This window comes from Lotus japonicus, chromosome 6 (genome assembly GCF_012489685.1).
Source record: "Lotus japonicus ecotype B-129 chromosome 6, LjGifu_v1.2".
In the NCBI taxonomy this organism is placed as follows: Eukaryota; Viridiplantae; Streptophyta; class Magnoliopsida; order Fabales; family Fabaceae; genus Lotus; species Lotus japonicus.
The window spans coordinates 7,684,264-7,696,703 of NC_080046.1; the positions used below are offsets into that span (position 1 = coordinate 7,684,264).

Genomic DNA, 12,440 nt, shown 5'->3' on the forward strand with positions numbered 1-12,440 from the left:
GAGTTAAATTCTCCTACGGGAAGAAATATATTTTTACAAGAAAGTACCTTCATTAAGTATTAATTAATGTATCAAATACAATAACAAATTTCGCGGTACATTCTTTTTTTTTCTAAGATTAAAATGTGTTCTGAATGCTTTATTGGTGATTCTTCATATCTATAATTTGTGTTATTGTCTTTAGGCTCATGAAGAATGTGAAACGACTTCATGTTGATATGAGTCAAACTTAGTTTATTTTATTGTGTAAAAAATGAACTCGCATAATCACGTACATTAAGAATTTTTTTTCTTTTTTTTTATTGTAGATTAAATCAACTATTGTTTATTAGTCATCATTAAACCACATCCTCTAATATGTTTTGCATAATTTGAGATTTGGTTAACCAATTTTTTTATTAGTTATTCAATTGTACAAAGTTCAATCTATGCAACAGGGGTTTTAATTTAAGACTTTTTGTCCACTTTGCTCATCATTTCATACTCTTCTATTTCATCAGTTGTTTATTATATTTTTAATGATCAAGGTATTAATTGACCTATCAAATATAATAGATGTATTCTCGTGGAACGCGCGGGTAAAAAACACTAGTAACATATAAATTAGCATATGAAGGTACTAAACGTCTACAATATAAAATAACATCTAAAGGTACAACATAAACTAAAATATTTTCATTATTTGATACAAATGTGTGTACAGTTTTTGGAGAGTCCTTTTTTTAAAGTTACTCACTTATCTAAATCCTTGGTTTTGGCAACAAAATAAGCAACACATGGCTAAATCTTTGGTTTTGTCTCAGCTATAAATGCATCAGTTCATTTGAGGAAGAAGAAGAGGCACACACATTTCCATTAATGTGTACCTAACACCGAATTGAGTTATAACTTTTTTGAACCTCTTTGTTATTCAGTTATTCAGGCATTGCTAAGTATATAAAAAAAATCACCTTGTCAATCTCTCCTTTTTTTGTTTGACTTTAATATTTACATTCACAATCTCCTTCATCTCAATGTGGGCTATGTTTTTAACTGCTTGAGTCACCTATGTGGGCTATGTTTTGAAATCAAGGGAGATAAGATCTTCTACCAGCCCATTTTGTAAAACACAGTATCCTAAACTGGTTTCAGATGAAGCATAAGCTTAAAAAAAGGGGCAAAGAATCAATAATTAAACCTTCAATAATCACTCCCCGCCCATGACAGTCTATCAAATTTCTAAACAAATGTTGGCCAGTCATGGACAAAAAGAAAACATTGGCAAGCACACAATACATATGGATTTAGAACTAAAAACAAACAAAAGAACCAATGTCAAAAAAGAGATAAAACACCATCTCAGTGAAAAGTTCACTTAAAGATGAGCATAAGAACACATTTTACACATAATAATTCAGAGAACTATTTCAAAAAGATAAGAACTCAAAAATCAATCTCATGAACACTTTCAATTTTTCATATGGGCTACTGAAAGAAGCATTACTATAATACTAAGAGCAGCAATTATATGAACTAAGATGAAAAGGATTGCAAAAACTAAAATAACAAAATGGGTTAGAAGGTAAACTGGGAAAGTATAAAGTATGAACCTGTTAATGAAAGAAGCATTTCTAATACAGAAGCAATAATATGAAGAAAAACCACTGCGGAAATTAAGTGAGACGAAAAGGATTGCAAAATCTAAAGATAACGAAATAGGTAAGAAGGTTAACAGGGAACGCATAACCTGTAGATGAACCTAAAACAACCCCTTCGGTCCTAGAATCCTCCCAAGGATCGCAACCTGATATGATCAACTATGAGAATAAAGGTAGTTTCAATCTTAGAAAAATAATCTGTAGTGATTCACTTTAACAACTCATACTTAAAAACAATTATTAGGATAGATTACCTAGAGGCCTAATCAAAGGAAGTTGAAACTATATATGTGGAGAATGAATGGTGAGAGGAATACATATAGGGGTTTCGAAAACCCATTATATATGTATTAATTGATTCTTAAATTATTTCCCCCCTTTTTAGCATAGAGTCAAAAGTATATACTCAATTATATAGCAGTGTGCAGATATCAATTGTGGTAAAAAACGTGATTGAAGGTTTGTTTTCTTAGTATGTTTACGTATCAGTTAAGTAATTACTTTTTTTAAAAGAATTAAATTAAATTTTGAAAATTAGGAAACAAATTTAACAACTTTGGAAGTGCTACTAATCAAGTTGAGTGGGTCAGATTCAACGTTCACATAATAACAGATTCGGTTTTGATCTTATGTGCAGTGGATATTTATTTTTGGGCTTAATTGCACATTTGCTCCCACATCTTTTACCATTGTGCGAAGTCTCTCCCCCATGTTTACAATGAGCGAATTTCCTTCCTCATGTTTCAAATTGTGAAAATTAGGTCCTGTCGTTAGCTTTCCATCCAATTGCTAACGGCGGTTGCTATTTTCACCCTCCTTTTTACTATCTGCACCACATACACTAAATTTATAAAAAAATAATAATTTCTATCTTCAATGTAATTTTATTTTTTGACTAATTTAGTTTTTTATTTTATTTTATAAAAAAATTGTTTTTATGTTTTTCTATTAATTGTATTTAACTTATTTCATTTTTTCCTTATTTTTATTTATGGTCGAGGGGTGTGGTTAGTAAAAGGAAGAGGTGAAAATAACAACCATCGTTAGCAATTGGATGGAAAGCTAACGGCAACACAATTTGAAACATGAGGGAGGAAATTCGCTCATTTTAAACATAGGGGAGCGACTTCGCACAATAGTAAAAGATGAGGGAGCAAATGTGCAATTAAGCCTTATTTTTGTATTCAAATTTTGAATTCAATTTGGTAAAATAATTTGGAATTTGAAAATTTAGGAGATAAATTTACAGGATTTGAATTATTACACGGTGATAAATCTCATAATTTATATCTAAAAAGCTGAAAATCACTTACTATATTGTTGACAAACATAAATGAATTTCTTCTTTTCAAAAAAATCACTTAAAATAAAGTGAATTATTTTTTCAAAAGTAAAATCATTTAAGAAAATACAGACGAGTCAATTAAGTGTGTTTTTCAGCTTATTTTTAGAAAACTTAATTTTTTTCAATTAAAAAATTATCTTTATGTTTGCTTCAGTTTTTCAAAAAACAATTATTTAAGAAAAAAAGCTGAATGCAAACTATTTGAAAAAAATACTTAAAAATGTGTTTGTTTTAGCTTATTTTTAGAAAAAGTCACATTTTGTAATTAAAATCATTTTTTCTAAAAGTTTAAGAACTTTATTTCAGCTTTTTCAAAAATCATTATTTTAAAAGAAGCTTAAAATATACTATTTAAAACAAGGAACTTTAATTAGCTTATTAGGAAAATATATTAATACATAGGAGAGAAGATAAAAAAATTGACTTTAATTAGTGTAGTCAAACACAAATTAGCTTATGCTTTTTTATATATCACTAAAAATTAATCTTTTTTTAGAAAGCTGAAAATAAATAAAAAATCTATAACTACTACAAAGGAATAACATTTTGCCACTATTCACATTAGGGTTTTTCATAAATGTTGCTGAGGTGCACCATAAGGAACCTTTTTTGTTACTTTTTGGTTTTTTATTTGGTTTAAATTGAAGTTTTAAAATTTATTAGGTTATGCTTCAAAAGTTATTTTTTGTTTGTATTTACTTTGGTTGAGTTTGATGGAAATAATTTCATATTGTTTATTTTTAGCTCTATGTAATAATTCTCTTAATAGATGATATTTGTTAATATTTATTATGTGGATATTAATATTGATAGTATAGAGTATTCAAAAAAAAATATTGATAGTATAGATAATTGTAGGCCTAAATAATAGAAATAAAAAAATATGAAATTAATTATTGAGATTATTATTAATTTGATATATGATACGAAATTAATAATTGTGTGTCTAAATAATAGAAATAAAAAATTATGAAATTAAGTATTGAGATTAATAATCATTTGATCTATGATACATATTTTTTAGTTAGAGAAAATGATTATGTTCCAAAAAAAATGGGGAAATCATTGATCAAGTTCCTTATTTTTTATATTTTGTAGGTGTTCATGGAAATTTGACAATTTAAATTTATTTTATAATATGGGATAGTTTTAAGACTTAATATTAAATTATGAAAATTTATAACACGTAATTACTTGGATGGTAATAGATATGAATTTTGAAATTTGTTGTTACTTAAATATATATAATTTTGGAATAAAAGTGATAATTAATTTGTTGTAATCAATCAAATCTATCTATAACTACTACAAAGGGGAAGCATTTTGGCTACTATTCACATAAGGGTTTTTTTTTTCCCATGTGATGAAGGTGCATCATAAGGGAGTGATTAATTTGTTTTTATTCAGCTTTTTTATGAACTTTTTCATGAACTTTTTGGATTTTATTCCTTTTTCATGCACTTTTTAAGGTTTTATCTTTTTAGTTACAGGAAAAGTACATATTACTTTTGGGCGGACTTTTGATAGGATAAAGTGACTTAAAATGTGTTGTGTTTCATCTTCACCTGTGCAGTGTAAAGTAAATGAATGACTTTATGGTTCAGTTTACTTTTCCGGAAACTTTTCATAGGATAAAGTTGTTCGATTGTGTTTTCAATTTGTTGGTATATAAGGGTGTTAATCTATCATTTGTGAGGCAATGCTCATTCACACTATTTTGCCATTTTGCAGACTCAAGGAACTCTGGCTCAGGACGAAGTGCATGCTCAGGATAGCTCTGATTCTGGATTGACAAAGATGCAGAGCTCTTGCTCAGGCCATTTGAGAGCTTCATAAGCTTTTCAGGTTTCACTCTCCCTTTCTTGCGAAACCCGTGCTCTCTTCCTTTCTCTTCAACTAATTTTATAAATGTCTATCTCCCTCTGATTTTGATTTCGTTTGGTTTTGGCTTCCATTTCATTTCTTTCGTGGAAGACACAGTGCAAAGAAAAAGTTCAGCCACTGAATAGAAGGTAAGATTTTACTTTTGGTGGAGGAACCATGAGCACATTTGATGATTAGAAGATTGGCTTGCTTGCTTGCTTGATTTTGCTTTTGGTTGGTTGCTTGTTCATATCTGCGTTAATTCTTACTTCCATCTTATTTATAGAATTGCGTAAAGTATAGATTTTGCTGTTTTTTATTGTGCTATTGATTATGTTATCTTATGGGAAATTGTCTCAATTGTGTGTTTTGTCAAGAGGGACTAAAACATGCTAGCGACAGGAGTACCTGCAGACCCTGCTGCTACTATCTTTTTCGAAGATGGGAGGGAGGTCTATCTTAGATTATCAGATACAGTTAATGCAAGATCACAAGAAAAGGGAAACTAAGGAAAAACCATTCAGTGATTTGTGTAGGCGAGAATGACTACATTTGTTTTATATGCCACGTTGGCAGTGAACTTATTTTTATGTGTTCAGTGCCCGTGTTCTTTCCATAAGATGTGTCTTGGTTTGAAGGTACATCAACCATTTCCCTTCTCAATCATGCTTATATTTAGAGCTATCTTGTTTTTGTTTATTATATTACTTCAATTCAGTAGTTTCAAACCAATATTGGTCTTGGTTGGTTCTGAATTGTTTTCACTTTTCCTGAGTAGTCAAAGAAAAATTGATGGAGATGAGGATGAAACTTTACTTACTTGCATTCAGTGTGAACACAAATGTAAGTTAACTAACATGTAATTTTCCTTTAATATTTCATCCATGCTCAACGGATATGAGAATGGGAAGTTCATTTCATGTTTCAGTGATAACATAAATGTACTAGCTAATATGTAATTTTACTTTATATTTCATCCATGCCTGGATATTTTGAGTGTGTATTTGTGTACACAAGTCAACCAACATTGTAATGCTTATGTTGTCATCTTTGTCAATCTTATGCAGATCATGTTAGATGCCTGAAAAATAGAGATGTGGATAAATCAAGAACCTTATTTATCTAGTGTTAAGAAAAAATTAGCCATATTTTGCATGAAAAAAATGGCAGTTCCTCTTTATGAGTTTGGTTTTGGCTACATGTTATTTCTTTAGAAACAAGATGGTCAATTTGGGCTGCAGTATGGAGTTTTGCAGAGACAGTGTGAAAGGGTTGCTAGCCTCATGGTCATGGCCAGAAACATATCAGATCCTAAGGTTCTCAAAATCTTATCTACCTTTTGTCGAATTTATGATAATTGTATATTAAGTTATAAATTGTCACAACTTAGTAAAAATGTGCATGAACTGAGCTATAAAAAAAATTATAGAAACTACTTCAGTTATAGAATAATAATAGAATAGACTAAAAAAACAGATATAATGTTTTACTATCACTTATTTTCTCTGTTTTGTAGTGATACCTTCTCCAGAGGAAAGGAAAACTAGATGAAACTAGCACAATGTATGATAAAAACATTTAGCCTTAACATGAACACCTTTGGTGGCCAATCTTGGATTGCCATATCAGATTCCCCTGAAGACATGGTTAGAATCACATCTAGGAAAACCACAACCTAATGGCTAATGGGGTGATTCTTTGTGCAGTTTCAAGTTTCAAGGTGGGTAGAGTTTTGATTTCTCATGTTATAACTTCTTATTGATTGAGATTTCTTTTTACAGCACCACTGTGTTGGCTTACCTTAAGATATATATGATATGATACATTTGACAAGTTTTAATTTTGTTTTCTACATAATCTATATCTTTATATTGGTTTGCCTTAAGATATGATTGCTCTACATCTTTTTATTTGTTTTCTGATTTATTTTTTCTATTGATGTTTTGATTTTCATCTTATCAGTTTTCGTTTTCTGATTTATATTTTCTATAGATTATTTATTTTCATCTTATGAGTTTTAAGCTACAAAGAAATAATCTTTGTTTCCATTGCTGTCATAATTTGGCTTTAATTATTATGGAGTGGTGCTATAAGAACAATACTTTGTTGAATAACGATTATATTTAGCTTAGTATATAGTCCATTGATTTTAATAGTCCATTGGAGAACTCAATGATCATACCTCATTGCTCGAAAGGTTTGTATTATATTGATCTATCCAACTATGAAATAAGCATTGTATTGTACATTCTGTCATTTTGTCACCTATAAATAATAGGCTTAATCCTCAAATTAGTCCCTGTCTTTGTTTCGCCGTCTGAACCAGGTCCCTGACCGGAAAAATTTGTGGCATCAATCCCTCTTGTTCAAAAATGTTTGGAGCCAGTCCTCGCCGGAGCTCCGAGCTCCGGCGAGTGATGATGTAGCGTGCTGACTATGTAAATAAAGATGACATGACACTAAAAAAAATAAAAAATAAGGTTTAATTAACATAAATTAACTATTTCTAATCCTAACCCTAACTTAATTACCCAAATCTAATTAACCCCAAATCAAAATCCCCAAATCAGAACCAACCAGGGAGATCTTCATGTTCCAGTCTCATCTTCTTCCTCAGGTTCCTTGTTCCAGTTCCAGTTTCACCTGCAACCCTCCCTCACCTCTTCCAAAACAAAGCTTCTGAACCATCCCTCCATCACCTGCAAACCACCCCTGAAACCCACCCCCACCCAGAACCCATCGCAACCCACCCCACCCTCACCTGCAACCCGCAACAGAAACCCACCCCCATCCCCACCCTCACCTGCAACCCACCACAGAAACCCACCCCCACCCCCATCCCCAGCCTCACCCGCAACAAACCACAGAAACCCACCCTCACCCAGAAATGGAGCCCACAAATCCCATCTAGAACGAAGGAGAAGATAAGAAGCAGAAGACAGATTTGCTATGGGTATGAAACAAAGCTTCCTCTTCTTCTTTTCGATCTGGCTTGCTTGCTTCCTCTTCCCTCCACCCCTGAAACCATAAGAATATCGAAGAGGAAAGGGAGGATGTTGATGATCGGACCAGGAAGAGCGGAAGAAACAAGCCAAGCAAACCTATGAGTCTCTCTACGCGACCGTCTTTGTGGATTTTGGCGCGGGGGGAGAAATCGACAGATACTTCATCACCAGAGCTTGAATCCATGGCGGAATGGGATGGTGAAGAACTTCCGAGTGTTTCTTTTTATAGAGAAGGAAGAAGTGGACAATAATGTTATGGGCAGAAGATTGGGACGTGGTGGGAGAAGTGAGAGGAGAGGAGAAGAAGAAGAAGATGAAGATTGGGATGTGGTGGGAGAAGTGAGAGGAGAGGAGAAGAAGAGGAAGAACAAATGAACCCTAATTTCAGTTGAGGCAATTGGGAATTGGGTTAATTTGGGAGAGAGAATTAGGATAAGTTTGGGGGAATTATGATCAGATTAAGTTTAATTAGGTTAATTATGTGTTTATTATATTAAGTTATATTATTTTTTTATTTTTTAAGTGCCACGTCACCTTTATTTAAACAGTCAGCATGCCACTTCATCCCTCGCCGGAGCTCCGGCGAGGACTGGCTCCAAACATTTTTGAACAAGAGGGATTGATGCCACAAATTTTTTCGGTCAGGGACCTGGTTCAGACGGCGAAACAAAGACAGAGACTAATTTGAGGATTAAGCCTAAATAATACTGTAAAAATAAAAACTTACAACCTCAAAATGAAATTAGAACTGCTGGAAACTAAATTTATATATTAATAATGTAAATTTTTACACAAATTCTTCATACTTTGGAATATACATACTATGTCATATTGAGTTTAATAACAAATGCTTGATGATTGGATGTAATGGTTTGTGCTTTTAGGTGATTATATGAGTCACTATGTTTCTATCAACCCCAACACCACCCCCCCAAAAAAAAACAACTACCTTATATTGCCCTCTCTTATTTTCACATCACAATACTCATTTGCTCTCATTTCCCTTTCTTTTACATACTTACTTGCATTTTTAATAAGAATAGAAACATTTTTTTCTGTTACCTATATTTTGGATGACCGGTTTTTCTTTCTTAATGGTATGACAATGGCGATATATAGAAATCTTCTGGGTCAATAATTATTTTACTTGAGGGCCTTTGTTACATTATGCCATATATTATTTCAAAATATAGCATTTATTAAATATCTCCCGTTTGGCATTGTTTGTTACTTATCTTAAATTTGTTGTATATTATTGATGATATCATAAAAGAGATTGAATTGAGATGTTTTAATAAATTTAAATAAAGTTTTTTTTATATTTAGATTTTGCTGCTTCGGAAGACTTTTTAATATTTATTAACTCGGTGATATGATAAAATTAAAATAGTTTAAAAAAATAATTTAATAAAATTTAAAATGGAAATGAAACAGAATAATCTAATTTTGTATTTAGAGATATTAGATGAAATATAGTGAACAAAATTTAAAATAAAAAAAACCAGTTTGTGTATCATAATTACCTTGCATAGCATTTATAGTTACAATAAAATAAACATAAATTTTTAAACAAATTTATTATTAATTGTATTTTTTATATGATAAAATTAATTATATTTTGTGCCTATTTAAGTACAAACAAAAAAATTTGTCACGTGTATTTATTTTATTCATTTTTTATATTACATAATAAGTAATTTAGAAACTAAAAATATTAAAATTTCATAAATGAAGAGGTATGTCTGGATTTTAAAACATTTTTGATATGATAAAAATATGTGAATTAATTTAGATTGGGTTGTAAACTATCCATAATATTTTTTTTTCATTCTCTATAAAGTAGTATCCGTGCATCGCACGGGTAACTACCTAGTTATGAAACAAACAGTCTTAATTAGCTTATCAGGAAAATCTATTATGATAGATGAAAGAAGATAAAAAATTTATTATAATTAGTGTAGTCAAACACTAATCACGTTATGCTTTTCTCAAAATTTGTAACAATTTATCTCTAAAAATTATTTATTTTAATCTGAAACAAACACACTTAAAAAAACAAGCAAATGGGCTCTATGTATAATATTCAATTAAGTTTAATTTGTTATTCTCAATCAAATATCAAACATGTAGGGTTATATATGAAATTAAAATTATGATTCTGTTCTAATGACTTCGAGTTACCAAACACGACATACAAAACATTATTGTCTTGCTCTAACTTGTTTTGTCTCGTTCCGTTCTATTCTACCCCATTATGTTCCGTCACGAAACGCTAACGTAGGGTCGTCAAGAGTAATTAAAAATGTTAGTGTTGATATTTTCATATGACCAACCCAATTTCTGCCTCCTACTCCTCCTTTGCACGTGAGTTATACGCGATGAAAGTGAAGGGCACTAGCTTGAAGAGAAGTGAACCAAGTTCACCTCTCCTCAAGCATCGCCTCTTCAAAGGTAATAAGGCGAATGCAATCAAATCTCATGGTGATGGAGTTCAAAGACGAGAAGCGGTAGGACACTAGTGAAGTGTCGGGCACTCCGGTGGTGGTAGGTCATTACTCCTCTGGTGTTGGCCGTGACTCTCCGGTGGTTGATAGTGACTTCGGTAGTGGTTGACTTGCACGTTGGCACTCTAAAGCTTAAGTTATTATGAGTAAGTCATAGATAGTGAAAATGAGAGAGATCAGATATCTTTTGGGGGAAAGAGCCTGAAATATAATAAAGTAACACAAAATGGGGTTTGAACTGTGTTCGTGTAAAACTTTGAGTTTTCAAACGATTATAAGTTTATAAAACGTTTTCGCAATCTTTTGGTGCAACATATATAAGAGTAATATAGTAAATGATACAGACACAACAATATATCATGGTTAACCCACAAACGATGGGGCTACGTCTAATCATTGACTTAACCAAGATTTTCACTATCAAGTTTCAAGGACTTCTCATACACAAGTATTCAACATGACTTTTCCCACAACAAGTATTAGACATGATTTCTCCCAACAAATTATTATGCATGACTTCTGCTAACCAAGTATTATCAAGGACTTCTCGTTCCCCAAGTATTATACAGGACTTCTCTTGATATCTTTTTCAAGGTAGTTTGGCTCTACAAGGTTCTCTTCTCACAAGAAGGATAGTGAAAATTTCTTAGCACGAGAACTACAAAGTATTGCATAAGATTTGACTCTGTGAAGTACTTTGTGTTCTTGATCTAGAGAGAGTTGGCTATAAGGATTTGACTCTCAGGTATTTCTCTCAGACGATGTGGGGAATTTTCTTTCTTGCTAGCTTGATGAAGATTTTAACTCAGTTGAAAGTTCTTGTTCAATTTCTTGCTTCTGAAAATCTTCAAGTCCTCCTTTTATACTTCAAGTTCTTATAGGGTTTGTTTTGAGTGGTTGGATCATGTAGAACATCTTGAATTCTAGCCGTTAGATCAAACAATCATTTCTTCAGGTGCATTAAATGCCTTGTACCCTTTGACTGTGACTTGTTGCTACAAAGTTTATCTTGTCAGTCGATTGGTAGCACTTAGAGCTTTGTTTCAGTCTTTTTGTGAGAGAAAGAGGAAACTTGATTTTGACAACGTTGTATTTGATTCCTTTATCAATGTGATTTGTAGAGTATCACGTGATTCCTTTGGACTTGACTTTCTCCTCAAGAATATCAAAGAAGTTTCAATTTGAATATGCCGCTTTTTCTCTAGACATTACTTTCATTGGTCAGCTTTGAGATAGACAGTGAAAATCTTCATGAGTGTGGTATTCTCTTCTGGCAGACGATCTAGTAGTTTTGACTTTTACATGCTTGTACAGTCTGTTCTTTAGCTTTGACATTTCTTGTCTTGTGTGGACGGTCTTCTGACATAGTATTTCACTTTATCATTAGACAATAAGGCATGGGAGACATACGCGTTATTTCATGAAATGTAATTCATATGAAATTTTAATCATTACACTTATACTCTTGTAAATTGTTATCATTTAAAATGTGATAAACGATGTATTCGGCATTTGAACTTAAAAATCTCCGATTTTTTATGATGACAATTTTAAAGAGAAAAACAGGGAAATATACATTTTGAAAAGATGTAGAATACCCCCCTAAGTTTTCTACTCATCTGCTCCCCCTATCGTTTGCACTTTAAGCACGTGTTTTTCAAAAGTGATATTAATGCATAAGCGTTTAGCGTTCTCTCCCCTTATATGAACTTGAAAGCTTTCTTTTGAATTTCTAAAGCATTTTCATTTTTCTCATAAAAGCTTTTATTATTATTTTTCAAAAAAAAAACCCTTTCTTCTTTTTCTCTTACTCTCCTCCTTTGGCATTATAAAAAAGCATCGCACACATTAAACGATAAAGCACTAAACGATAGCATGACAAATATAATCAAATGATAACATGATCAAAGGCCAAAAGCATGTCAACAAAAGCCGGCATTAGTCCCTCATCATCATCTTCTTCATCCCGCCCAGAATCATCATTTGAGTTATCATGTGATGAAACATAGTGCTTTAAAGGCGTAGACGACATTGTCGCAACGCAGCCATAGTCAAACTTCACCTCCTCCTTTTCAACCAGAATCAG

At 31.9% G+C, this 12,440-nt stretch overlaps 1 long non-coding RNA gene across 2 annotated transcripts; it reads left to right on the forward strand.

Annotated features, from left to right (window-relative positions):
- The first annotated feature begins 4,689 nt into the window (after positions 1-4,689).
- On the forward strand, positions 4,690-6,687 carry LOC130724592 (uncharacterized). 2 transcript variants are annotated; one of them, XR_009014574.1, is made up of 5 exons: positions 4,690-4,827; positions 4,957-4,994; positions 5,223-5,483; positions 5,624-5,688; positions 5,913-6,687. It is a non-coding gene; the product is annotated as an uncharacterized LOC130724592 (long non-coding RNA). The 2 variants fall into 2 exon arrangements; XR_009014573.1 differs by having other exon boundaries at positions 5,223-5,688.
- The last annotated feature ends 5,753 nt before the right edge of the window (positions 6,688-12,440 follow it).